This window comes from Felis catus, chromosome A2 (assembly GCF_018350175.1).
Source record: "Felis catus isolate Fca126 chromosome A2, F.catus_Fca126_mat1.0, whole genome shotgun sequence".
In the NCBI taxonomy this organism is placed as follows: Eukaryota; Metazoa; Chordata; class Mammalia; order Carnivora; family Felidae; genus Felis; species Felis catus.
This window is the reverse complement of record NC_058369.1, coordinates 154,785,474-154,811,047: the sequence shown is the minus strand read 5'-3', so window position 1 is coordinate 154,811,047 and position 25,574 is coordinate 154,785,474. Positions and strand designations below refer to the sequence as shown.

Below are 25,574 nucleotides of genomic sequence, written 5' to 3'. Positions count from 1 at the left end.
CACACCCTTCCTCAACCGTGACCTTTGGTCATTCCCATAAAAGCCACTCAGGTAGACGCCATCTTTAAGAAGAAATGAAAAGAGGGGCACCTGAGTGACTCAGTTAGTTAAACATCCGACTTCAGCTCAGGTTATGATCTCATAGGTTCATGAGTTCGAGCCCTGCGTTGGGCACTCTGCTGCTAGCATGGAACCCACTTTGGATCCTCTGATCGCCCCCTCCTCTGCCCCTCCCCTGCTTGCTCTCTGTCTCTCTCAAAAATAAATAAGCATTAAAAAATTGTTTTTAATACAAAAATAAAAAATATTTTAAAAAAAGAAATGAAAAGAATGTCTGGCAAAAAAAGATACTGAAACTCTGTGGTGAATCTTGGTAAGGTCCCCTATAAAGTGCTGTGAGTGTTTGTGAAAACCAGGAGTGCCTTAAAGTTAAGGGTGAGGTACCCAAAGGACTTCTAGATGTAAGGATCCTTGTCCTTGAGAAGAAGGACTTCTGGGCTCACCTTGGGGAAGTCCCCGAAGGAAATTAGGATAATAGTCACAGGGGCCTGCAGGAGGCAATCAACAAACACTGGGGTAGGAAATGGCTGGGCTGAGCATCTCTCTCAGCCATTTCTTAACGAATTACACTGATGCTCTCAGCACATATTGGGACTGTAAAAATATTCCCACATTTGTCCAAGGCCTTTGCAAGCCATGACCCTTGATGACTTCAGAGGCCCCCAAGTCCTACAGAAAAGGAAAGAAGGAGGCCAATTTGGAAAGTATATCTGAAAAGGAGTCATCAAATACATCCCCTGAAAACATTCGTAACCCTCCCACTGACGGGCAGACATAGGCTCTTCTCCCTTTGGGTGGGCATGTCCCCGAGTGCCCCCTCTAAACGCCAGGCCCTGCTGCTCCTATAGCTCTCCAGTATGCATAATTCCTCACCTGTCTCCCGCACAGCCTGTGAGCTCCTTGGGGTCAGGGGCCGTGTGTGTCCTTATGCCCCCCACCCAGTGCCTGCCACACCGGAGGGACTTAATCAATATTTATTGAGTGAGCAAACAAATGACATGTATTTGTTCTAGAAATAATCCAGCATGGGAAAGATAGGGCAATTAATTTTAGTTTGGACAAAACCTCATTCTTCCGAAATCCTTGAAGGTGATGCAAAAGAAACAAAAAAGGCAGAAATTTATGTTAGTGGCAGCACCAAAACAGACTAATTAGAGCTGTGGGAGAAAAAAAGAAAAAAAAAAAAAAAAAGATGTTCTCTGTGAATCTGGGTTCATTTTATTCTCAGCTCCTTTTCTGGAAATCAGGGCTTTCTGTATCTTTTTTGAAACAGTGGAGGACACCGAGTGCAGAGAACATAATGACTTTCTTTGTTTCACTGGAAGGCTACTTTCTCCCCCAGTTCTTAGAGTTTGTCTGATTCTTGCAAATAGGCACAACTTAGATTCCTAACGTCTCGTAGTCCCATCCGCAACAAGAATTCAAGAACAGACGATTATCGAGTCAACTGATAGTTTTAGAGTGAAATCTCAGATAAGCTCTCCTTTTACAGTTATTATCTAAAGCATTCTAAGAGCAGCAACCTATACAGAGTCCATTTTCATGTTGCCAAACATCAAAAGGATTTTAGTTTTTTGAAGGCCATTTTTGTATCTTTCCCATTTAATATAGTTCCCTTTCCTCCAAGTTTCCCCGTCCCCTCCCCCCCATCAGAAATGTTTTGTTTTGTCACGTCTTCAATCTTTCATAACAATCCACAACTCTACCCTCAAAATTTCTTTAAATGAAACCAGGTACTTCAAAGAACATTCGAGAAAGGTCTGAAAAATAAAATAATAGCAGTTCAGATTTACTGAGATGTACGGAGGACAGGGACATTCCAAATGCCTTACTTACTTGGATCTTCACAGCAATCTCATGAGGTAGGTGTTGCCAAACTCTGCCCCCCCTTACACGTGAGGGTCTTGCCCAGGGTCACAATGGTGTTAGGTGGTGGGGCCAGCCTGCAAACTCTGGTGTGCAACTTTCTGAGCCCGTGCCCTCAGCCAATGTAACCTCCTGCCCAGCAGATTCTCTGACTGAGATGAGAAAGAGGGAAAAATGGGGGGCTCTTTCTCAGGTCCCGTCAACGAGAACTGAGATATTATTACTGCGTAAGGTGCTCTCCTGTGGTCAGCTGAGCTCATCAGATCTGAGGCTGCTTGGCTGTCTCCAGCCTCAGGATCACCAGTGTTCGATGCAGAAAAAAGGGACCTGGTTCTTTCTCTCTCTCTCTTTCACCTCCATTGTATTCTGTTGCTATCTATCTTAAGGCTTCTTGGTGGATTCTTACCAAAAGAGAATTTCTTCTACTTCCGCTTCATAGACAGTTGAACTTCCTTCTACCCCTTATCCTCCCCCACTGCTCCCAGAAGCGATTGACAGGTCAGAGGTCAATGACAGGAGTCAAAGGTCATCAGACTGGCCCCTTAAATGGTTGAAGGTCAGACAATTGAAGACTTAAAGTATGATAAAAATGTGTGCATCTGTGAGCCAACTAATTATCGGGCCTCTGTCCCTGTGGTATGAGTGTAAGAGTGTGAGTGTAAGACACCCCAGATCTGGTGTTGGCAAAACTACCAAAACACTGGCTAAAGGTGAAACCATCAGGGAGAAACAGAGGTTTGCAGAAAAAAATTTGGCTTCTCAGAGACCTTCTATCTTCTCCTTCTCCTTCTCCTTCTTCTCCTTCTCCTTCTCCTTTTTTTTAGAGAGACAGGAAGATAGAATCCCAAGCAGGCTATGCACCTCCAGCATGGAGCCCAACGCTTGAACCCATGAACCATGAGATCTTGACCTGGACCGAAATCAAGAGTTGGGTGCTGAACCTACTGAGCCACCCTGGCACCCCCTTGGTTCTATCTTCCATTCACCAATTATAACCAATATTTGTGTTGGGCCTTCGATGAGCAAGGCACAAGGAGAAGGGCGTGAAGCACGTTCTATCCATGATAGCAGGACACTCGGGGTGTCTCTTTCCTCCTGGGGTGTAGTGGCGCATCGCCTCCGCAGGACCAAGCACCTCTGACCTCTCAGATCAATTCTCCCCTCCTTCCGTTAGTCATTTCAGACCAGACTCCCTTAGCATGCAACCAGACGCTCTGTTGTCCTTTTCTGGATAGAGAGTAGTCTTTGTCCTGGAAAGAGAGGCTTTGGGGCCTGCCAACTGAGAGCAACTCACACCTCAAAAGCAGATCAGGTTTGGGCTCTGTGTTCTGACTCCGGTTGTCCACACTCCCTAAGTAACTTCCCCGCTGCAGGAACTTCCGTGTCCAGCATCTGCATAGTGGCAGGGTGCTTCTCTCTTAGGATCCAAGAGGATTCATGAGTGCGTGGTCCCAGAACGATTTTAGCGCCAATTCACAGGTCTTCATCCAAAAGTGTTTACTGAGATGGTTAATAATAATGATAATAATAGTTCAAGCCCCGCGTCGGGCTCTGTGCTGACAGCTCAGAGCCTGGAGCCTGTTTCATATTCTGTGTCTCCCTCTGTCTGATCCTCCCCCATTCATGCTCTGTCTCTGTCTCAAAAATAAATAAACATTAAAAAAAATTTAAAAAATAATAATGATGATAATAAAAGAGTCATAAATGGATTTATGGAGAGAGTAATATATTCACAAAAAGAAGAAGATTACACAGCCAAAGGTGTGGCCTCTTTTTGCCCTTTCTGTGATATAAACAGCTTCATTTTAAAATTAGAAAATAGAGGGGCGTCTGGGTGGCTCAGTCGGTAAGCGTCCAACTTCAGCTCAGGTCAGGATCTCGCAGTTTGTGAGTTCGAGCCCTGCATCGGGCTCTGTGCTGACAGCTCAGAGCCTGGAGCCTGCTTCAGATTCTGTGTCTCTCTCTCTCTCTGCCCCTCCCCTGCTCATGCTCTGTCTCTCTCTGTCTCAAAAATAAATAAAACATTTAAAAAATGTTAAATTTGAAAATAGAAATGCTATTTGATGAACATGAGCTTAGATGAACAAAGCATTCCTCATAGCATGATGTAGAAATAAACTTCTGCCTTGAGCTATAATGGAACCACAGGGACTGGATTTACCCTCCCACCTAAAACAATTGACAAACCAGACAAGATGTATAAGAGAACAGTTTTCAGACTTGTACAACAGGCAATGCAAAACAGTGATCACTGAAAGAATTGGAACCAATAAGGGGCACCATTAAATTCCCCCAGATTACTATCTGGAGAGAGTTTCTGCCTGCCATGTAAGGGAGAGGAATCTAAACAGAGCCTAGCGGTGTCTTGAGTTGAGAGAGCCAGTGTCAGAGTTTGGAGAGGCTGTGATGGTTAATTTCATGTGTCCACTTGGATAAGCCATGGTACCTAGACAGTTGGTGAAACACCATTCTAGATATTTCTGGGAAGGTATTTGGTATGGACTGAAAATTTGTGTTCTCCTAAAAATTCATAAGTTGAAGCCTTAATCCCAGTGTGGTGGTATTTGGAAGTAGGGCCTTCAGAAGAATGGAGCTCTCATGATGAGATTAGCACATGAGCTTGCGAGACAATTTCTCTCTCTCTGCCATGTGAGGACACAGCGACAAGGCATCCATCTGCAAACCGGAGAGCAGGCCCTCACCAGGAACCGAATTGGCGGGACACTTGGTCTTGGACTTCCCAGCCTCCAGAACTGTGAGAAGCAAGTGTTTGTTGTTGAAGCCACCCAGGTATGGTGTTGGTCATAGCAGCACAGGTTGACCAACCCAGCATTTTTTGGAATGGGATTAACATTTAAACCAGTGGACATCACCTCCATAACGTGGGTGGGCCCGATCCAATCAGTTGAAGGCCTTAAGAGAAAGACTAACTGCTCCAGAGGAAGAGGGAATTCTGCAAACAGGCTGCCTTCGAACCTGAGTGGCAACATCAACTCTTCCCTGGGTCTCCAGCCTGCCAACCTGCCCAGATTTTTTATTTGTCAGCCTCCGTAATCAAAAATCAATCACATGAGCCAATTCCTTAGACTGGGAGCCTGCTGCAGTCTAACAGCAGGGCAGTGTGGATCAGTGAGGTGCTTTAGGAAGATGCTTCAAGCTGAACTGGAGGAAAGAGGGGCTAAAACTCAAGGCATCCAGGTGTGTGGTAAGAAGGAAGGAAAAGTGTGGGAGGGAGGCAGGGAAGAAAACAATTTTAATTTCTTTTTATCAATTTTTTATTTTAGAGAGATTAATTAATTATTTTTATTTATTAGTTAATATTAATAGTATATTATTATAACATTACAATATAATATGTATCATTATTAATATATTATTACTTATTAATTTTGTATGTTAGGGATGGGTGGGGGGCAGAGAGGGAGACACAGGATCCAAAGGAGGCTCCAGGCTCTGAACTGTCAGCACACATACAACTCATAAATTGTAAGATCATGACCTGAGCTGAAGTCAGATGTTTAACCACCTGAGCCACCCAGGTGCCGAGAGAGAGAGAGAGAGAGAGAGAGAGAGAGAGAGAGAGAGAGAGAGAATCTTAAGTAGACTTCATGCTCAGTCCAGAGGCCCACGTGGGGTCAGCCCTGAGCTGATACCACAGCCCTGGGATCATACCTGAGCTGATATCAAGAGTCGGATGCTCAACCAACTGAGCCACCCAGGCTCCCTGAGAAAACAATTTTAAAGAAAGATGGGGCTCCTGGACGGCTCAGTTGGTTAAGCATCCGACTTCGGCTCAGGTCATGATCTCGCAGTTCGTGAGTTCAAGCCCCGCGTCGGGCTCTGTGCCGACAGCTCGGAGCCTGGAGCCCGCTTCGGATTCTGTGTCTCCCTCTCTCTGCTCCTCCCCCACTCGTGCTCTGTCTCTGTCTCTCTCTCTCTCTCTCCCTCTCAAAAGTAAATAAACATTTAAAAAAATTAAAGAAAGAACTCGTAGGGCCTGGTAAAGACTCTTTCTCATTCACATGACTGGGATGAGGGCGTTAAAGGTGGGGTGGCAAAGCTCGATGGAAATCCAAGAAGATAAAGGGTTGAAGGTGCACGACTGGAAGACGGGTGATGAGCAGGAATGAGGAAGAGAAGCGGCCGTGTCTGAACAGGGATGGAGACTGAGGTCGGCTCGAAGCCTCCGAAGGGGCGCTGTCTGAAGGGAGGGGAGGTCTGAGGTGTGCAGAGAGTGGAAAGCAAGAGGAGTCGGCAAAGACCAGGCCCCAGAGCAGGTGCCGCAGAGAGAGGGCCGTGCAGGCCGTGGTTGGTTGAATTACGAAGAGAGCAGGGGCTGCCGCGGCCGAGAGGATACTTCTTTTAGAGAGTGAGTCATCATCGCTGCCCGGTGTTGCAGAGACCGAGTGGAATGAGGACGGGCAGAGGGCCCTCGTTTGGCATCCTTGGGCCTTGGTGCCCTTCCTGGAGCCCTTTCAGTAATTTCCTAGTGGTGCCAAGCACAGCACCAGGGACCGGAGAGGAAACAGAGGCTCCGAAGTTCCTCGTGGGGGGAGGGCACTTGGGTCAGTTCCTTCAGGAGTGACAAGCCCAGAGGCAGCTTATTTAGGATTCCTTCTGTTGTTGTCGTCGTCGTCCCGTGTCAAACCTTTCTTGAGCAGTTACTGCCGTCAGACACTCCGCTAGGCGGTGACAGGGAAACTCGGGCTTTGCAGAAAGAGAGAGAGAAAGGGGCTAATGGGGAGCAGGGAGGGAAGGAGGCACAGGGGGGGAAGGGGACGAAGGCACAGAACAGTTGGCCAGAAGAGGGAGAGCAAGGGGGGTGAATCTCGGGTGGAGGCCACGGAGGGCCAGCCTGCTGCTGCTGAATGTAGAGACGCACAGGTGGTCTGGGAGGTGACGGGAATCCAGGGGGTGGGCGGAGTGTGGCCTCCATCTGCCCTGGGGGTCTCTGGGAAGCGGTTCCCGCCTTTGTCCCAGGCGACTGTTGACCGAGTCCTAATCACTGCTCCCTGAACGCGTGGCTGTCCTCTGCCTGTTCAGCAAGTGCTGTTTGTTGATCTGGCAAAGGGGACTTCTGATTTCTGGCCCGAAGGTATCCCGGGATGTGAGAAAAAGGTAGGTTTGGGCTGGAGAGAACTCCTCATTACAAAACTTCCCTTGGGACATGGAATTTCAATGTTTTCTCACTGAGGGGACTTTGCTCCTGGTTTTCCTGAATGACTCAAATGTTTGCTTCAGACAATGGCAGAGTATCTTGCTTGAATCATTGGATTTCTGTTATTTTTGTAAGATGTGGGTGGGCAATATGACTCAGTATTTTTCCAAGAGATGTGAAAATTATATTGCCTATTTTGGATCATTTCATGCTGAGATCTGGAACATTTTTCTTGACTTTCAAATCTTGAAGCTTGGGGAATTTTTGTTTTTATTTTGCCTTTCCATCATTTCAGATCTTTCCCAGACAGAAATTTAAGGGAAAACTACTTAGCAATAGCTCTCAGTGATGAAATAGACTTTGAATTATAACAGTCGACATTTCTTAAATAAAAGATTTGCTAAATCCAGTGACGTGGTTGTCATGTTGATTGTGAAAAAAATTGGAGAATGTGGGGGTAGTGGAGTCTTGAAGGTTGTTTAATTTTTTTTTTAATGTTTATTTCTTTTTGAAGGCGAGAGAGATAGAGCATGAGCCTGTAAGGGGCAGAGACAGAGGGAGACACAGAATCGGAAGCAGGCTGACAGCTCAGAGCCTGACACAGGGCTTGAACCCACGGATTGCAACGTCATGACCTGAGTAGAGTCAGGCGCTTAGCTGACTGAGCCACCCGGGTGCCCCGAAGATTGTTTAACTTAAAACCTTGTCTAGTGCTTGAATAGCCTCAGACTAGTTTTCCAGCTTTGCTTGGGCACTTGTCTCTGACAATTGAGTTCTGTGAAGGCTTCAAGTGACGGAGAACTCTTCGGGTACCAGGCAGTCCCACTTTTGCACGGCATTTTTCACACTGTCATCACCTGCCTCCTTGTAGCTCCCAGACGTGAAGTCCTCCTTATGACCCCATTCTCTGTGAATCTCCTGAATAATTCTGCAACAGAATGATAGTTTTTGAAATACTGCTATATTTTCCTTTTTGATAAATGAGGTCTGTTTTCCATCAGTCTTATTACTATCAGTGTTAGGACAAGAGGCTGAGCTTAGTGTCTCCCGAGAAGGTTAGCGTTAAGGGGTAAATTGTGTCCCCCACCCCCACCCTCCACCAAATTCACATGTTGAAATCCCAACCCTAGTACCTCAGAATGTGACTGTATTTGGAGATAAGGTCTTTAAAGATGATTAAGTTAAAACGAGGTCTTTAGAATGGGTCCTAATCCAATCTGACTGGTGTCCTTCTAAGAAGAGGATATTTGGACACAGAGAGACACTAGGTCATGACAACACAGAGGGACAACCATGGGAAGGTCCAGCAAGAGGACGGCCATCTTCAAGCCAACAAAGAGGCCTGAGAAGAAAACAAACCTACCAACATCTTGCTCTTAGACTTCTAGCCTCCATAAGTGTAAGAAAATTCATTTTTATAGTTTAAGGCTTCCAGTCTGTGGTATTTTGTTGTGGCAGCCCAGGCAAGCTAATGGCTTTTTGGCAATGAAGAATGAGAAAGACATGCCCCTAGGGCAGTCTCTTTCAGAGAGAAATATTAGACGGGGAGGGGCACAGTCCTTCCAGCATGTGTGTGTTGAGAGCCCTCTCCCCCACCACTGAGTGAGCATTAGCACAGAATGTGCAGAAACATGTCAGATGCTAGAGCTCTCAATGTCCCTCACCCCATGTTCCCAAGCCCCGAGTCAACTCTGGTGGGAGCCACTGAGGGGTGATGGAAGCATCCAGAAAGTTCTGGAACAGAGGTGGATTTACCATGAGGTCCATGAAGCTTTAGCTTCAGGGGCCTCCTACTTGCTGGAGCTCCTCCCAATGTCTTAGGAGGGGCTCTAGCAAGGTATTCACATATCGTGTTTTGGGGTTTTTTTGTTTATTTATTTTTGAGAGAGAAAGCTCATGCAAGCTGGGGAGGGGCAGAGAGAGAGAGAGAGAGAGAGAGAGAATCCCACGCAGGCTCTGCACTGTCAGCTGGGAGCCCGAAGCGGGGCCCAAACCCATAAACCACGAGATCATGACCTGAGATGAAATCAAGAGTTAGAGACTTAACCAACTGAGCCACCCAGGTGCCCCTTCACATTATCTTGTTTTTAACAAATTTGCAAAAAAAAATTTTTTTTTGGTATTTTAATTTATTTTTTTATTTTACATCCAAGTTAGCATATAGTGCAACAATAATTTCAGGAGTAGATTCCTTAGTGCCCCTTACCCATTTAGCCCATCCCCCCTCCCACAACCCCTCCAGTAACCCTCTGTTTATTCTCTATATTTATGAGTCTCTTATGCTTTGTCCCCCTCCCTGTTTTTATATCATTTTTGCTTCCCTTCCCTTGTGTTCATCTGTTTTGTCTCTTAAAGTCCTCATATGAGTGAAGTCATAGGATTTTTGTCTTTCTCTGACTGACTAATTTCACTTAGCATAATGCCCTCCCGTTCCATCCATGTAGTTGCAAATGGCAAGATTTCATTCTTTTTGATTGCCAAGTAATACTCCATTGTATATATACCACATCTTCTTTATCCATTCATCCATCAATCGACATTTGGGCTCTTTCCATACTTTGGCTATTGTTGATAGTGCTGCTATAAGCATCGGGGTGCATGTGCCCCTTCGAAACAGCACCCCTGTATCCTTTGGATAAATACCAGGTAGTGCAATTGCTGGGTCGTAGGGTAGTTCTATTTTTAGTTTTTTGAGGAAGCTCCATACTGTTTTCCAGAGTGGCTGCACCAGTTTGCATTCCCAACAGTGGTGCAAAAGAGATCCTCTTTCTCCGCATCTTTGCCAACATCTGTTGTTGCCTGAGTTGTTAGCCATTCTGACAGGTGTAAGGTGGTATGTTATTGTGGTTTTGATTTGTATTTCCCTGATGATGAGTGATGTTGAGCATTTTTTCATGTGTCGGTTGGCCATCTGGATGTCTTCTTTGGAGAAGTGTCCATTCATGTCTTTTGCCATTTCTTCACTGGATTATTTGTTTTCTGGGTGTTGAGTTTGATAAGTTCTTTGTAGATTTTGTATACTAACCCTTTATCTGACATGTCATTTCCAAATATCTTCTCCCATTCTGTTGGTTGCCTTTTAGTTTTGCTGATTGTTTCCTTCGCTGTGCAGAAGCTTTTTATTTTGATGAGGTCCTAATAGTTCATTTTTGCTTTTACTTCCCTTGCCTCCGGAGACGTGTTGAGTAAGAAGTTGCTGCAGCCAAGATCAAAGAGGTTTTTGCCTGCTTTGTCCTCAAGGATTTTGATGGCTTCCTGTCTTACATTTAGGTCTTTCATCCATTTTGAGTTTATTTTTGTGTATGGTGTAAGAAAGTGGTCCAGGTTCATTCTTCTGCATGTCGCTGTCCAGTTTTCCCAGCACCATTTGCTGAAGAGACTGTCTTTATTCCATTGGATATTCTTTCCTGCTTTGTCAAAGATTAGTTGGTCATACATTTGTGGGTCCATTTCTGGGTTCTCTATTCTGTTCCATTGATCTGAGTGTCTATTCTTGTGCCAGTACCATACTGTCTTGATGATTACGGTTTTGTGATACAGCTTGAAGTCTGGGATTGTGATGCCTCCTGCTTTGGTTTTCTTTTTCAAGATTGCTTTGGCTATTTGTGGTCTTTCCTGGTTCCATACAACTTTTAGGATGATTTGTTCTAGCTCTGTGAAGAATGCTGGTGTTATTTTTATAGATGTGGCATTGAATATGTAGATTGCTTTGGGTAGTATCGATATTTTAACAATATTTGTTCTTCCTATCCAGGAGCATGGAATATTTTTCCATTTTTTTGTGTCTTCTTCAATTTCTTTCATAAGCTTTCTATAGTTTTCAGTGTATAAAATTTTCACCTCTTTGGTTAGATTTATTCCTAGGTATTTTCTGGGTCTTGGTGCAATTGTAAATGGGATTGACTCCCTGATTTCTGTTTCTGTTGCTTCATTATTGGTGTATAGAAATGCAACTGATTTCTGTGCATTGATTTTATGTCCTGCAACTTTGCTGAATTCATGGATCAGTTCTAGTGGTTTTTTGGTGGAATCTTTTGGGTTTTCCATATAGAGTATCATGTCATCTGCAAAGAGTGACAATTTGACCTTCTTCTGGCCGATTTGGATGCCTTTTAGCAAAAAGATATTTTGACGGCAGTTGGTTAAAACTGACGTCTCTTTCCACTCCAGTTTCCTCTCCGTCACATGTACCCTCCTGGTGGGTTGTGGAGGAGTGGTGCCCCGATAAGGAAATTTGAATTGGGGTTTCCTTTTGTTTGGGTTTGTGGGACAGATTTCGATAGGTCGCAGTCGGTTCTGTGCGTGGTTATGCGACGGCAGAGCGAACCTGGAGTAGGAGTGGCTACCAGGCCGTGCTAGGAAATGCTTAGAACCAGGTTGGTACTCAACGCTGATTTCTGTGGTATAAATGCTCCCACCTACTCCAAGCTTTTGGTGTCATCACTGTATGTGGGGCGGGAAGAGTATATACCATCGTCTAGTATAGGCACCGTATGAATACAGTAGATGTAAATAACTCCGAGAGCATAGTGATAGTAAAATGTCATGAAATAATTAGGAAAGGATGTGTTTTGAGTATTTCTTTTCTTTGTTTTTAGCATTATTTCATTATACATTTATGTTATTTAATTTTTAAGAATGGCTATGATCAACAACGACCTCCCAAAATTCCTGGAAAGCTAAGAGTCGGCGCTGGTGAGCCAGAATGAGCCAGCCCCCTCACAGCGCTGAATACCAGGAGCACTCCTACCGCCACTATGTTGATTCACCCCGTTTTATGACACGAAGGTTCAGGGCAAGAGTTGGTAATTTGATACGAAATATGTGAATAAGGGAGAAGAAACCAGTTTTTTTAAATGTATGGAGCCAGAGGCCAGTCAGTGGAAAATACTTTCAGTCATCGGGTATGTGAGCTTTACACAAATGATTTGGTTTTCATCAACGCCTAGTTAAAAGTTCCTGCCTAGGAACTTGCCTATCAAGAATGTTCTTGATAATGCGGGCTATAGCATCATAAATGCCCCATAGATTTAAAGGAGAATTTTGATGGTGTATGAGTTATCTATTGCTGTGTAACAAATTACTCTGAAATTTAGTGGTTCGAAACACAAACATCTATTATTTCACAGTGTCTGTGGGTCCGGAATCTGGGGGTGGCTTAGCTGTGTCTTCTGGCTCAGGGTCTGTCACAGACTGCAGTCGAGGTATTTGATAGGGCTGTAGTTGGCTTGATAGGGGGGGTTGATTCTGTGTCTTTTCTTTTTCTTTTTAATTTTTTAAAGTTTATGTATTTATTTTGAGAGAGACAGAGACAGCGTGAGTGGGGGAGGGTCAGAGAGAGAGAGGGAGAGAGAGAATTCCAAGCAGGCTTTGCACTGTCAGCACAGAGCCTGATGCAGGGCTCGAACCCACGAAATCATGACCTGAGCGGAAACCGAGTCAGACGACTAACCGACTGAGCCACCCCCGTGCCCCTGATTCTGTTTCAAGCTCACTTAAGTGGTAGTTGGCAGGATATGGTTCAACATAGTTTGTGGGACTGAGGACCTCAGGTCCTCACTGGCTTTTGATCGGAGTCCTCCGAATGGAAGAGCCTGCTCATTCTTTACGTACTATTTACCTGAAGCAAATAGCTCCATCCAGCCATGTGAATAAAGTCTGTAGTGCTCAGAGATTTTATTTTGGTTTTTTTAATTTTTATTTCTTTATTTTTAGAGAGAGAGAGAGAGAGAGAGACAGCACAAGTGGGGAAGGGGCAGAGAGAGAGAGGGAGGGAGACAGAATCCCAGGCAGGCTCCATGCTGTCAGCATTAGAGCTTGACGTGGGGCTGGAACCTAAGAACCATGAGATCATGACATGAGCCGAAGTCAGCCACTTAACCAACTGAGCCACCCAGGCGCCCCCAGAGATTTTTAAAGTAGCATGTCCCCCTCTGTTGAAAGCTGTCTAATGAGGCTTACTTCTGCTTGGGTCAGCTACTCTTACTACTCACGGTGTGGTTCTCAGACCAGCAGCGTTGTATAACCAGGGAGCTTGTAGAACTGGAGAACCTCAATGCCCACCTCAAGCCTGCTGAATCAGAATCTGTGTTCTCACATGGCCCTCAGGTCACGTGAGTGTTTGCTAAAGTTTGAGAAGTTCCATGCTCTACCATATCACAGGGCTCTTTCTGGCCATTTTGTTCACTAGAAAAATTGAAGTCTTTCAAAGAGCAGATAAGGCCTGTGTCATCTGCCTCTACTCTCTTACCTCTCTTATATCATCTCTTACAACACTCCCTTTTGCTCTCTCCACTCCAGCCACCGGGTACCTGGAGCTTACTCAGTGTATTCCTGCCCCAGGGCCTTTGCACTGGCTATTCTACCTGGAATACTTTCCCTCAGGTATCCCCATGAGCACTCCCCTTATCACTTTCATGTCTTTGGTTATTTAGTCACTTTCTCAGCGAGGCCTTCCCTGGTCACCCAATCCAAAACTGCCATACGCCCAGGCATCCCTTGACCTTTCCCTAATTGAAGTTGCTTTAGACCTTACCACCTAGGATGTGAACTTCCTGTACTTGCATGTAGGTTCAGTTTTTTTTGTTTCTTTTTCTTTTTAAGGTTCACTACTGCATCCCCGGCTCCTAGAAGAAGGTCTGGGACATGGTCGTAATGAGTTATCTTGATCTACCGGGCTAGTAACCAGGAAGAAAATCAAGTTCATCGAGCCATACTGGCTCCTGCTGATTCCTATGACTCTCATCTCCTTTGTTGATGCACTGGTTTTTAATTATAGAAATAATGCACACGCATAGCAAAATTAGAATGATACAGAAAAGTAGAAAATGAACATATAAAACGAAAAATAGACATTATATTTCCTTGCCAAACTACTCCCTCAGTCTCACTCTTCAGAATTGTCAAGAATTCCTGTTTAAAAATGTTATGGTGGTTATCACAGAACCTGAAATAATGTGCTTATACCTTTGTTTTTTGGTTAATCAGAAAGCGTCTACTAATGCCTTGCTATGAAAATGAAGAATCTAATACATCTTACAATGCCACCTACTTTCCCTACCAGTCTTTATTCGATATATTATTTTAGTTCTTTAGTTTTCCTATGGGGTATTTTACAATTTCAGATAAAATACTAAAACCTTTATTTCTGGATTTATCAAATGCTGGCAGATCCAATGGGCTCTCTGCTTTCCTTATCTGTCTCTTATTTCCTTATGTGACTTTCTTTTTTCTTACATTACCAAGGTTTACATTCTGTTCTGTAACCATAATGATGGTGTGTGTGTGTGTGTGTGTGTGTGTGTTTTGACTATAGATTGATTCTACGAATAAAAATCATTAAAAAAGCCATTATAATATTATAATTATTTAAATATTATTTACCACTGAACCACCAATGATTGGCTCTATAGAAAAGGAATGGAATCCACTGTCACTAAATCTTAGAAGTTTCAAGAAAAATTGCTTAAGCATCAATACCTAATGTAACCCATTTTCTTTTCATCTTCCTTTACTTCTAGGTCATTCCCAGCTACCACTGTGTCTGGTATTTCAAGCCACTTTATTTCTTGGAGTCCTGATTTATTTTTCTGGAAGCTCTAAGTTGTTTTGAAAGCTACTGAAATACCATTTTCATGTAGGATAGGTGTCAAATAAATTTTCTAAATCCTTACAAGTCCCAAAACATCTCTATTTGCCCTTCTACTTAGTCAACAGTTTGGCTGAGTATAGAATGTTGGGTTCAAAATCTTTGCTTCTCAGAACTTGGAAACAGGACTGCCTTTATTGGCATGAGACCTGTGCTCTCCAAGAAAGAAAATAGCAAGAAGTATTATAAGCCTTGAGAGCTGGGAAGGACCAGGAAATAAAGGAAGCACAAAATAAGAGGCCCCGTACTTAGAAGGACCCTGTGCTTGGAAGTGCCCACCCTCCCCGGTTTGGTATAAGACTCCCCTGTCACCATCTTGAAATTCTTAATACTTTTTTATCATGGAGTCCCACATTTTCATTGCCACTGAACCCTTAAGTTATGAAGTGGACCTTGCTTAGAAGACATTCAAGCATCTGGCAATCTTGGTAAGTCTGAAGTCAGACTGATTCTTATTCCTTGGTAAGTAACATGCTTCTCTTTCTGGAAACTTTCCACGTACATACACATAGATATTTTAATCTGAATTTTATTAGGGATTTTCACCAAGATGCGCCTAGTTCTGGGTCTTGTTATACCGCACTGGCCTGGCATTCTGTGGGCCCCTTCATTCTGAAATCATTCATTCATTCTTAAGCTTAGGGATATATATATATATATATATATATATATATATATATATATATATATTGCCTTGTTGTTTCTGATTTTTCCCCCCTTCTCCGTTTGCCTTCCTTGAAGAACTTCCATTTGATGAACATAGGACTTCCTTCCTCTTCATTTTCCTTCACATATCATGTATTTTCTTGTCTTTTGTATCATGTCCTGGGACATATCCTTGGGTTTATCGTCCAGATCACGAATTTGGCCATTAATTTGTTCATTCATTATTCTGCTCATTCACTTTTTTTTTTTTTTTTTTTTTTTTTTAGTTTTGATAGTCATGTATTTTACGTTCCTCCAACTCTGTGAGAAGCTGGGCTCCTTTGTCATAGCAGTTTGCTCTCGTGGCTTGACGTTTTCCCTCAAGTTTCTCCGAGGCTACTCACCAGAATTAGGACAAAAATACATTTCTCTTCCTGAATTATACTTCTTTTAGGGTGAGTTGTTTGTGTGTGTGTGTGTGTTTCACGTTAGACCTCCTCTTTTATACCGTGGATTTCCTTCACATGCCTTTTCGTCCCTTCACATTTATAATACACGTTCCTGTGGGGCGCCCGGGTGGCTCAGTTGGTTGAGCATCCGACTTGCGCTCAGGTCACGAGCTCGCCGTGGGAGAGTCTCCCGTTTTGTGAGTTCAAGCTCCGCATTGGGGCTCACAGCTGTCAGCGCCCAAGCTGTCAAGGCAGAGCCAGATTTGGATCCTCTGCACCCCCCCCCTTCAAAAATAAATAAACATTAAAAAATATACAATACACGTTTATATATATAAAAATATAGACGTTAGTGCGTGGCTGCTTTGGGGCTTTCCTGCAGTTGATTGACGTGGTTCTTCCCTGTACGGGAGCCCTGAGTGTGGGTTTTAGGTCAGTGGGTGAGGAATATTTGCAGGCATCCTGCTGGTCAGGATGTGGGCAGCGTGCAAGCAGGTTGGGGACCTCCTCAATTGTCAAAGTAAGAAGAGCTTTATTCTGGGAAAATAGCAAGTTAGCGTGTTTCTATCCTTGGCTTTTACTCCTGCTTCTTCTCTTCCTTCTTCTTCCTGGCATCTGTTGTGGAGGCCTGGAGTTAGTTTTAGCTGTGCTGCGTGTCTCCCGGCCCTCAGTCCCCTTATTAAGAGCCCTCCTGAGGCACGTTGCCTGCCGGTTTTCATGTACTTTTCATTCCTTTTCTTTTCAAGTTTTGTATTTAAATTCTAGTTAATTACCTTACAGTGCAATATCGGTTTCAGCAGTAGAACTGAGTGACTCATCACTTCCATACAACACCCTGTGCTCATCATGACGAGCGCCCTCCTTGGTCCCCATCCCCCCACCTAGCCCACCTCCCTCCAGCAACTTTTGGTTTTTTTCTCTGTCGTTAAGTGTTATGGTTTTGCCTGTTTAGAGAGCAGTTCTAGCTTCATCCCGGATTCGAGGTTCTCACTGTGGTCCCAGATTCCCTGTAGCCGCAGCAGCAGCTTTATCAGGAAACTGCTGGAAATGCAAATTCTTTGCCCCACCCTAGCCCGACTGAAACTTTGGGGGTGGGGCTCAGCGATCTAGGTTTTAACAAGCCCCAAAACAAGCCCAGTAGTGTGACACCTATTGGCCTAGGGCGAAGCCACCGCTGCCAGCAACTCTGTTTCTGAGAAGGAGAGGGGAGAGGGTACACCTGCTCCAGCTGGTTCTCACGTTCTTTAGTGAGTTGCTTTGCTGACTGTCCCATGGCTCGCTCCTCTCTAAATGTATTGACTGGTGACTCATTATTACTTTTTGTGGTGTGGTTTCTTGTTTCTTTTTCAATCAAACCCCATCTGCTTTTAAAACATTAGCAATTTAGGGGCGCCTGGGTGGCTCAGCCGGTTAAGCGTCGGACTCTTGGTTTCTGCGCAGGTCACGATCTCAGGCTTCATGGGTTCAAGCCTCACATCCGGCTCTGCGCTGGCAGCATGGCGCCTGCTTGGGATTCGCCATGTGACTCTGTCTCTGTCTCTGTCTCTCTCTCTCTCTCTCTTTCTCCCCCTCTCTCTGCCCCTCCCCGACTCGTGCTGTCTCTCTCAAAATAAATAAATAAGCTTAAAAAAATTAGCCATTTAGGGGCACGTGGGTGGCTCAGTCTGTTGTGTCCCACTGCGACTCAGGTAATGATCTTACCATTCGTGAGTTCGAGCCCCATATCGAGCTCTGTGCTGCCCGAACCCTGCATTGGACACTGACAGCGCAGAACCCTGCGGGTGCCCGCTCTCTCTCAAAAATAAACATTTAAAATAAATAAAAAAATTAGGAATTTTGTCATAATGATATAAGCAACAGATCAAATAGTACAAAAGTGACTTGCAATGAAAAAAGCAGTCTTCTGCTAACATCACTACACCTTGCTGCCCTCACCCATGCCACCCAGACTCATTCTCTACTGGCAACTGTTTTGAACTCTTTCAGCCCCTTTTTCTGTTATTTAACTCTGTATTTCTAAAAATTTTTTAAATGTTTCTTTATTTTTGAGAGAGCGAGAGCATGTGTGAGGCGGAGGAGGGGCAGAGAGAGGGAGATGCAAGATCCAAAGCGGGCTGTGCACTGACAACAGAGAGCCTGATGTGGGGCTTGAACTCACAAACCACAAGATCATGACCTGAGCTGAAGTCAGACGTTTAACCGACTGAGCCACTCTATAACTCTATATTTATTTTTTTTTTAATTTTTTTTTAACATTTATTCATTTTTGAGACAGAGACAGAGCATGAACGGGGGAGGGTCAAAGAGAGAGGGAGACACAGAATCTGAAACAGGCTCCAGGCTCCGAGCGGTCAGCACAGAGCCTGACGCAGGGCTTGAACTCAGGGACCGCGAGATCATGACCTGAGCCGAAGTCAGCCGCTCAACTGACTGAGCCACCCAGGCGCCCCTATAACTCTATATTTCTAAATAACATACTTATAGGACTATTTCTCAATTTATCAACTTTGAATATTACCATTATCATGACCTGAGCTTAGATCAATAGTCTGATGCTTAACTGACTGAGCCACCCAGGTGCCCCTATATGTATTAGGTTTTTTTTTCTTTTTAAATCAATAACCAGACTTTAAATAGGATTCACTACAGAACCTCATAGTGTACTGTTTTTCGTTTACAATTTGAGTTTGTCCTAATGTTAAAATCAACCAATTTTTGAATTTGCTTCTTTTTCTTTTTTTTCCTTTCTAAAAGTTTATTTATTTTGAGAGAGAGAGAGAGAGAGAGAGAGGGAGAGGAGAGAGGGAGAGTGAGAGGTAGAGAGAATCCCAAGCAGACTTCCCACCATCAGCACAGAGCGCGATGTAGGACTTGAACCCATGAATCGTGAGATCATGACCTGAGCCAAAACCAAGAGTTGGATACTTAACTGGCTGAGCCACCCAGGAGCCCCTGAATTTGCTTATTTTTTTTTAGTGTTTATTTATTAATTTTTTCCCCAAATGCTCCAATATACTTGTCACACTCATCAGTTGTATTTTGTTTGTTTAAAATACCATTTCAAGCCATTTGTCAGTTTCATTGTTTTTGTTTTTGTTTTAGTCCCTGGAGACCTTCCTCTCCTAGCTGTCTGCCTTTCCCATCTGACAGGTTGCTTTGCAGGCTTCTGCTCAGCTACACTCCTGGGGTTTCCCTTAACCATTTTCCCATGTTGCGTGAATCTTAGCAGGAAGTATTTAAGCAGGTCAGCGCCAAGTCATTCTTCCTTGAATTGTATGTCAAATTCCTGGCCTTGTGGCCTAGTCCCTGTGATTAGGTCATTCTTTTGATGTATTTCAGACAACATAGGCCTAGTACCTAACTTTGCTCTAGTCAGTTTCCTTGCCTAGGGAAGGTCACCCTAACCCTAGACTCCAGTCCCAAGAAGTGGGGGGCGGGGGGCTGTTATAGGTGTTCACAGACTTACTTGATGCCAATGGGCACCTCTGATTCTTGAGTTTATTATTCCTTAGATTCCACATTATTGGGCCATCTTCAGCATATAGAGGAAGATACTGTGAAGTCATACAGACCTGGGTGAAGAGCTCACTGGCTCCTCTCACTTGCTGCCTAACCTTAACCTGCACGTTAAGCCTTATTTCCCACATTAGAAAAGTGTGAGGATCATCCTACTCCCATTAAGATTGTTGAAGACATTAAATGAGAGAATGTATACGAAGCATCCAGGATAGTTCCTGCATAGAAATACTAGCTCTATTCTCCATGCCCTATTACCTTGTCTCTGACCCCCCAGTAAACAGCTTTCTTTGCATTGCCAACTGGTTTTACTCTTTCCTTTGGGCAAACTGACCCTCATACATATGAACCTACATCTGTCTCTGGCATCACCTACCCCTGCCTCTCTCGTACTTTGATACTTCCCTTTGGCCCACTCAAAAACTAAGTCTAGTTTTAAACAGAGAACCTTTCTAGTCTTCCCAATCCTGCTACAAATAAGTCGGATCAAATCAGTACTTAGTTCCACATGCCATCTTTTTTTTTTTTTTTTTTTTTTTGGCAGAGTATTTTCTAGCTCAAAGATGTCTTCTGGTAAGAGTGATGAAAATGAAATAGATAATTGGGCAAGTTTGCTTTGTCATCTGTCAGTATTACACCATCAGCCCCAAGCATCCTGCCTATGCCTTCCTTGTTCTTTTCTCACTCTTTTTCTCAGAGTCCCTTTAATGTCTTTAACTTTTTTTGGCAAGGCCCATCCCATCCCATGCTTTAATCTTCCTCATATCTTTTATACAAGTCTGTGCTGCAGTTCTGTATTTGTTCTTGATTGAATGTCCCTTTGTCCAACCTCTCTGAAAATCTTGGCTTTCCAGGGCTCCTTGTGTACCACACGATTAGCCCTTTGCTCACTATTTTTACTCCTGTAAATTATAAGTTACTTAAAAGCAGGAGCCATTTGTATATTTCTTTCATTTTTCTCCATCACATCTAGCATACTGCCTTACATGAAACAGACCTCAGCAAAATCTTATTAACCCACTTTATTTTTGTTATTATATGCTCCAGTAATTCTTAGTGCATTTGTTAAAAGCATCTTTGAGGCTATTCTTTCTCAAACATGCAAACTTCTTTCCCATAAATGTCCCTAAATATTAAGGCTGACTGTACATTAATTACCATTTTTAAGTACTTAAGCAAAAGAGAGCTGGGAATTCTAAACTCTATCTCCTATACTATGAAGAAAGATGTTCAGTGGCATTTTACAGTTTTTGAGCAATTAGAAAAAACTAAGGGGCGCCTGAGTGGCTTAGTTGGTTGAGCATCCAACTCTTGATTTCTGCTCAGGTCATGATCCCAGGGTCGTGGGACTGAGCTCCACTTCGGGCTCTGCTCTGAGTGTGGAGCCTGCTTGAGATTCATTCTCTCCCTCTCTCTCTCTCCACCCTTCTTCCCTGCTTACCCACTCGTACTCTCTCTCTAAGAAAGAAAGAAGAAAGAAAGAAAGAAAGAAAGAAAGAAAGAAAGAAAGAAGAAAGAAAGAAAGAAAAGGAAAGAAAGAAAACAAAACATAACTGTAACTTCAATTTTGGTCTTATTGTTAATTTCTCAATTAGGGTTTAGAGAGGAATAAATCTGTGGGACAATAAACTCAAGAGGCAGGACTCACAATTGAACTAAATTTATAGACTTACTAGGCTGTAAATATAGTTACGCATAGGCCATAGGTGATATATGAGGAATTTAAAGACAATGAACAATATCTGTACTTGTCACATATATATTTAATGCTGCAGTTTTCAGGTCACAAAAGAATTACCTGTCATTTGGGGTCAGTTTGAAAGAGATTCTTTGCATTTTAGAAATATTTATTTATAGGTTTTTAGGAGTGACTACTGATTGTTATCAATCAGAAATGAGGATGAATTACCCCTGAACTAGGAATGGAAACAAAATTTAGTAAGAACTTGTCCATAATTTTCTATTATGGTATTTATCCAGTTTTTCTTTATATCTGCAGTTTTGTTAAACACACTGCCTTGGGTGCTGAAAAAGTGTTTGTGGTTGTTGGTACCCTAGTGATTTTGCCACTGTCTCTTATTCAATCCCTTTTAAAGATACACAACCTGACTTGTTTACTAGTAAGCACTATCTTGATTATTTCATTTGCTTCTTATAGCCTGAAAACTCTAAAACCAATATCTATATCTATATCTGTATCTATATCTATATTTATAAATATATATATCTACTTGAGATATATATATAATATATATGCACACAGTAAATGTATATATATATGTATATATTTACTTGATATATATGTATAGTATATATGTACTTGATATATATGTGTCTATATATATGTGTAGACACACACACATATATATACACACACACATATATACATACATAACATACATACAAACGTGTATATATTACTTGATAGATACATCTACTTGCAGTGAGAGTAAAACTTCCTTATGTTGCTTGGAAAGTAAATTTTTAATATTTCAGAAATAGGGATGGTGAAGGACATAGAGCTTCTTTCAGTGTTTGTCTGCCCTTTAGAACTAAACATGTCCTGATCTATCCCAGTCTGGATTAGCTGACCCTCCTATGTGCTGCTACAACTCTTTGTGTTTTTCTCCACCACAACACTTACCATAATGTGTTATGGGTTTTTTTTTTTTTAAGTTTATTTATTTTATAAAAGAGAAAGAGACAGAGAGAGAGAAAATCCCAAGGAGGCTGCATACTGTCAGTGTAGAACCTGACATGGGCTCGACGTCACAAATCATGAGATCATGACCTGAACTGAAATCAAGAGTTGGACACTTAACTAACTGAGCCGCCCAGGTGTCCCGTGCTATGGTTTTATATTTACTTGTTTATTTATTTATTTTTTTACAGTGAGAGCCCACTGGGGATAGAGGATGTGTGTTTCATCCCTGGTTTTCTTAGCAACTATCAGATGTATGTAGTAGCCAGTCACTCAATAATGATGAATGAATGGATGGATAAATAAGTTACTTTACTTTTAAATTTAGCCAATCCCTCAGGCTAATAATGTTACACATATAGACACAGACCTGCATAGTTTTCCAGACTTAATCATTAGTAATATGTTGCTCACCCCACCAGGCATACCTTCTTAAACTGCATCAAAGTATCACAGAAATCAGAACGGGAAAGCATGATCTAGTGCCCTGCGTAGCTATATTTTAGCAACTGGGTTCGTATTTGAAACATGGAGACCTTGTAGGTAACGTACACAACAGTGTTTTGGAATAAACTTTATTTTTTAGAACAGTTTTAAGTAGTACAGAGTTTCCATATGCAAGTACCAAGTTTTTCCTATTGTTAACATCCTACATCTGATACGTTTGTTGTAATTAATGAACTGATATTGATACATTATCTTTAATTAAAGCCCATGATTTATACAGATTTCTTTAGATTTAATCTAATGTGGTTTTTTTTCCCCCTGAGGATCCCATCGAGGGTACCACATTACATTTAATTGTCACGTCTCCTTAGGACGCTCTTGGCTGTGACAGTTTCTCGGGTTTTGCTTGTTTTCATGATCTTGGCCATTTTGGGTATACTGGTCAGGCACTTTGTAGAATGCCCCTCTGTAGGAATTTGTTTGATGTTTTTCTCATGGTTAGACTGGGGCACAAGTGGAGTTTTTTTTTTTTATAAGGATCTAACATGGTGGTTATCAACTTTTTTCTGCTTCCATGTTGTACACATGTGTGGCACACACCCATGAGTAACATCTCCCACTAGATGACAGATGGAGGGGTGGAGGCACAGTGTTAGGAACACTTCGAAAACTTTCTGGATGTGCATATAGATAGTCTAAAAATGTGCCACTCCCTGTTCCTGTTTAGAAGAGCCATATTTGGGTTTTAGAGTTTAATGAAATAATGGTCCTATAGTACTTTGCTCTCTGGAAGACAGGTGAAACTCTAGAAGGCGTTATAACAAGAAAAGAAACTGTAGAGATATTCAGAATAGGAAATCATTGACTACATAAGAATCATTTAACTTCTGAGCAGACTCAGGAAAGAGGCTGTATTATTAAACTTATGAAAAATTACAAAAATACACAAAAGTTGAAAGACTAGTCCATTGAACATTCATGTACACATCATTACCCAGATTCAACAATGGCTAACGTTATTGTACTGTCTTCATTCATCTCCATCTTCTCTTTTTTTTCTAAATCTTTCAAAGCAAGTGCTGATGTCATAATGCTTCACTTTTAAAATATTTATTTATTTATTTTTAAAAATAATGCTTCACTTTTAAAACCTCAGCATGTGTCTTCTAAAAATGAGGACATTCTTCTATAAAACTACAATACCGTATCACACCAAAGAATATGAATGTTTTCTTAGCATCATCTAATGCCCAGGTTATATTAAAATGTCCCCAATTATCCCCCAAACTGTCTTTTATAGCTATTTTTTTGGAATCAGGATCAAGGTTCATGAATTGTGCTTGGTTCTTTTCGTTCTTTAATTTTTTTTTTAATTTGAGAGAGAGCAAGAGAGAGAGCACATGAGCAGGGGAAGGGCAGAGGGAGAGAGACAGAATCTTAAGCAGGCTCCATACTCAGCACGGAGCCCGATGTGTAGGGCTGTATCTTACAAACTTACTTGGCTGTGGGAACCCTGCAGTCCCCAGAATATTTCTTAGTGTCGCTGCTCCACAGAATCACCATCAATGGGATACCTCTCACACTTGATACATCTGTCTTTGTTCAGGAGCCTTGAGGATAGGAGACCCTCCCTACCCCTACCTTTGAGGGATGGGACTTTTATGTACCCTGGCAGGTTGATGAAGAAAACAAGTTGGGATAGGTAATTTCTTTCAGGACCCCAAATAAATTGCATAGGACAAATGGTCTATAGCCTTCATCACCATAGAAGCATCCAGAGCTACTGCTAAATATTTTACTAATATCCCTTCTTTTGTTAATTTTTTTTTTCTCATTATTCAATTTTTTCCTGTAAGTATATAAAGTTTTGGGAAGCAGGCTCTTTCAGTTCCTGAATTTGTAAGAAGGAAATTATCCCCTAGAAAAAAAAGTATGGGTACTGGCTGAATATCTGGGTAACACACAAGTAGTATGCAAATTAAATTTTATGTATATAAAGGTACACAGTATCATCAGGATTGGGGGTGGGTTTTGAACAGCATTTTGAAGAAAAAGGGAGAGAACAGCAGACATGATCATGGAGCTAGACAAATATTGGTAGTAGTAGGAAGCAGAGTTGTTAGGTTGGAGAATATATTTCTTTTCACAGAAATGAGGGTTTAAGGACAAGTGCAGTGTTAAAAACAACCAACAGAGCAGCTTAGGTTTGATATGAAAAGTAAAGGTCTACTTCAGGTACTAGGGTATCTGCAAAGGAGAAAAAGGCGGAGGGAGCCCCACAGTCATTGCCGACCAATGCTAGCAGGGAGCTGGGTGTCTTTCTTCAAGATATTTTCTTTCGGAATTTCTCTCCCCCTTGACTTGGGATAATACTCTCATAGGCTTCCCTTCTAACTCTCTAGATGCTCTTCAGTCCTATTATTGTCAATAAACGAGTAAAATAATTATTCATAGTTACAGCTAACAGCTATATGGGTTATTAGGCACTAAGAATTGTGGCCAGCATTTTGTTATCTCCTTTAATGAACCCAACCCTGTGAAGTGGTTATTCTTATCATCCCCATTAAAATGAGAAAACTAAAGCCCAACAGTACGTTGTCACAGAGATAATAGACTGTAGAATCTATGCTCTTAATTACCATGCATGGCGCTTGTCACTAAAATTTTGGCATTATTCAGACGTGTGGCCTTCATCCCTTTCTTCTCAAGGTCAAATATTTGTGTTTACAATTTCTTTAACCTTTCCTTACAGATCGTATGCCTTATAGTGTTTTTATTCTTGCTGATTTCTTGATGTACCTTTTAAAACGTTGCATTTTCAAACTAGAGACTCCTCTAAGTAGGCCAGGAAGAAATACACAGAAATGATGTTAGTATACTTCTCATTGGATCCTATCAGCTGGGGCACAGTTTTGATTTGTCCCATTACCAATGGCCTTTAATCACTTAAGATGTTGTCTGCCAGACTCTCTCCACTGTAAAATTACTCTATTTCCCTTTATAATGAGCAAGTATTTTGTGGGGACATAATCTGAAAGTATGTAAATATTCCAATCTTTTTCAAATTATCAATTTATGTTGTTT

At 42.3% G+C, this 25,574-nt stretch overlaps 1 protein-coding gene across 1 annotated transcript in view; it reads left to right on the top strand.

The window, feature by feature from the left end:
• Positions 1-14,130, top strand: part of SLC37A3 (solute carrier family 37 member 3) — a 154,488-nt gene extending 140,358 nt beyond the window's left edge. The window contains exon 15 of the transcript XR_002740623.2: positions 13,688-14,130. The gene's annotated coding sequence lies outside the window, so the exon portion shown is untranslated. The remainder of the gene's footprint in view (positions 1-13,687) is intronic.
• Positions 14,131-25,574: the final 11,444 nt, after the last annotated feature.